A 3,670-nucleotide genomic window follows, 5' to 3' on the forward strand; every position below is an offset into this window, starting at 1 on the left:
GTATCACCTATATTTTCCATTGAAAGTACAAGTTATCGCAATAAAGGAGAATCTGGCATTTAAAGGCCGTAGACCTCACCTAGTACGAACGATCGATGATACATCCCTTCCACAAGACATCCGCGACCCCAACATCAGCTTTGCAGACTTTTCGGAGTCGGCGCGATGGTGATCCCCTTGAAGCGCCCTCGTCGGGTGGGCCCTTCTTCATCAAACCCATCAGAATCTCACGAAGCTTCGTTCCAGCAAGTCGATAGACCAGTCAGTAATTTTCGTGAAAAAACACAGTTTCAGTTTACCGAATTTGACGTGCATCCTTTGACAATCGCCATTGCACCTTGCGGTTGTCGCTGGTCACCGGTGTCTCCAACGCGATCGATCTTCAAGGTGAGAGTTTGACCTTGATTCATCCATTTCTAATTTCGCAATTGCTCGAAAAATCTCAACCTTCCGCAACAGAAAAGTGTCTGTGATATTTCGTAAAAATTCGGTATCAGTATACGTTGGACATACTTGACGTGTGTTGATAAAATTCCTTTGATCGAATTCTTTGCATTATTCTCAGGTGTTTTTTTATGTTAATTAAAATGGGCTTGTTTACAAACTGTTTGTGCGTGAATAAATTGTTCGTTAATTATACGTTATGTGCTTATAGAATATAAATCGATACTTTATAGAAAAAATATAAATTCAAGTGCTTTAGTTTCTTTAAGAAAAAAGAAAAAATTTTAAATATTTTTTTACAAATCCAGGATATGTTGAATTATTTATAATATTCGCATAGTGACAGCGATTTTATGGCGTTATTATATTATGACAAAAATAGCTTCTTTATCTACCTAGAAAATTAAAAAAAAAATTGTTTATTTTAATAACTAAATTTCTTCCTCCTCTCTCTCTCTCTCTCTCTCTCTCTTGTTTATCGCTTGAAAGGATGCTTTCCTAGAATGCTCAATAAGTGATGATATCTGTCTATCTACCTATCTCTTTTCTTCTTTATCCAATGTAAACTTGCTTGATTAATACTTCATTATCATAAAAAAAGTTTCTTTATACGCAAAATGTTAAAAAGTCAATGCATTATTAAGTACTAACTGTCATTCTATAATAGTTACAATATTAAATAATGTATTGCACTTCGCTTACGTCATGATTTTCCACGATCGAGAACATTGGCTCTATTTTTATTTTGTGTTCTAGACATTATAATTAGCAATCTCAACGGCATAATTATCATGATTATTGTTTTTCCATTTAATAACTGCTACGTAAGGTCTCGTATTTAATTCAAGACGTTTTTATCATCGATAAATCAATACAATATATTAAATAAGTATTCGCGAAAATAAACAACCGGATTAATTATTGTTATATCTTGTTGCGGTATATAAAAAAAACGATTTAAGAAACTAACATAAGGAACTCGGATTTTACGCGCAACGCCAACAGTATCACGACTTCGAACACCTGTCTGTCATGTCGCAAACAGCTGACTGTCGGACTATGTGTGCGGTACGTTATGCACCGTTTAACAATCAATACTATGCGAACTACCTATCTTACTCGCTCGGAACGGAAATACAACAAAAAGAATATCGAAATAATTGCTACTTTACAATTCTCAAAAAAAAATTTTCTTCTGAAGCAACAGTTTCATTATGTAGAGCAATCGTCCGCGCATGTGTGAGTGCAAACAAAGGCCAAGTTGCGACATGCGCATTCAATTTTGCTTGTTAAGGAAATAATCTAATTGATGTAACAACTGATTTATTTAAATATTTCTTTGAATTAATGATATTTCAACTGATATAATCAAATTTATTTAATGAACTACGATGAGATAAATGTAATATTTATTATTATTATTGGATTAAAAAATCTATTTAAGATATTTTCCATCCTTGTATTGAATTTTTATAAGTAATTAATATTATATTCAATGCAAAAAAATACGAAATAGCACGCAATATAATGAAGCACACTGCGTGGGACTAACATTAGTGCTCCAATTGAACATAACTGGTACAAGGTTCAAAGGAAATCGTTCAACAAGCTTGGAATCGCTTATTACAGTTAAACTCGCTAGTTACGTCATGTAATTGCTCATTGTCTCCTAACAAAACTGTTATTTCAAGACAAGAAATCACGCATATGTAATTACGTCATCAATTGATTGAATAATCATTTAATCGATTATTATTGAAAGAAATCCAAAAAGTAACCGATATGAAATAATCAATAATCACAGGAAAAACATCATTTTTATCATTATATGTAATCTGTCATTAACCCGTTGTTATTATTATCAACGATAAATCAAAGATAAATACTTTGATCTTTAAAATTTCGATCTTTAAAATTTCGTTGTGCACACGAAATAAAATTATCTTATTTCGCGTATCTTAATTAAGTAAAATTATTATTGAATATTTTTTTTCGATAATGATAAAATCACACCTATAATTTATTAAACATATTTAATACGAAGACAAGAGAAATTTAATTAAAAGAATGCTATTTTAAGAAGATTATGCACATTAATTAAGCTTATCCTTGAAAACATTCTAATTATTCTTATTGAAAATATTCTTAATTTCTTGAATTCAACATCACGTATAGAAATGCATCATGTATAGAAATACATAATGTGACATTTCATAATATTCTGCATGTTTTCGTATTTTATTATTTAATTATAATATTATACATATATTTTTAATTCGATACATGTAAGTTTTTAACAAATAAAATTACAAAATGTGAAAAAATATAAGAGCATATCATATCATAATTTTTAAGTTATTAAGAAAAAATTTTTCCTTAGGTCTTTTTTTCATTTAAGTGAAATAATGAAACTACATTTTATTATTAAAAGCTTTTGTTATTATAACAATCGTTTCATATTATAAATCATATTTAGTCAAACAGATATTTTTCTTTGTTATTCTTTTAATAGAAATTTTAAATAAAACAGTCAAATCATGATGTATTCACAAAATAAAATTTACAATGGAACACACTCAAAGAAAATATAGTACAGTATGAGTATAGCATCTAAAGTAAATCTGAGACTTTCTCGCGTTACGACAGGTCATCAACCTCTGAATAGCGGCAGTGAAGGTGAAGCGTATAATTGCTATGCTTTCTTACAGGGAAGTTACTCTGATGTGTTCTGTAGTTTAACATTATAGTTGTACGCCATAGAAATGTCAATATTGGTTATTTATTAAGGCGACGTATATGATAGAAGAATTTGTAGAATTGAAAATCACTTTCTGTGCAAACACGACAGCCAATATACAGAATTGTATACGATATTTAAAAATAATCCCTTATTGTTGAGGAACGATATCGTAACGGTGAACTATATCGTTCTTAAAACTGTCACTATTGTGATAATTACTATTGTGACGAACAGTGACAGGCGCTAAGATAAATGATGTACGGGCCTCAGATGTAGCAATGCGAGAGAATCACGCTTGATATGATTCAAGCTATCTCTAGGAATACAAAAGATCTACTCGCAAATGCACAAAGTACGAGAGGATATAAAAAATTAATTAAATTAAAAATTGATAGAAAATACATAACGAAAGAGAAACTAATGGACACTGAATAATTAATCATCATATCTAAAATGGATTATTCAGTTTGCATACATATATATATA

The 3,670-nt window shown here is 30.2% G+C and overlaps 1 protein-coding gene across 1 annotated transcript in view; it reads left to right on the forward strand.

Moving 5' to 3' along the window:
- The first annotated feature begins 236 nt into the window (after positions 1 to 236).
- Positions 237 to 3,670, forward strand: part of Drat (Death resistor Adh domain containing target) — a 21,103-nt gene continuing 17,669 nt past the window's right edge. The window contains exon 1 of the mRNA XM_018451732.1: positions 237 to 387. The gene's annotated coding sequence lies outside the window, so the exon portion shown is untranslated. The remainder of the gene's footprint in view (positions 388 to 3,670) is intronic.

Source organism: Mycetomoellerius zeteki, unplaced genomic scaffold, assembly GCF_001594055.1.
Source record: "Mycetomoellerius zeteki isolate Tzet28-1 unplaced genomic scaffold, Tzet1.0 scaffold318, whole genome shotgun sequence".
Classification (NCBI taxonomy): Eukaryota; Metazoa; Arthropoda; class Insecta; order Hymenoptera; family Formicidae; genus Mycetomoellerius; species Mycetomoellerius zeteki.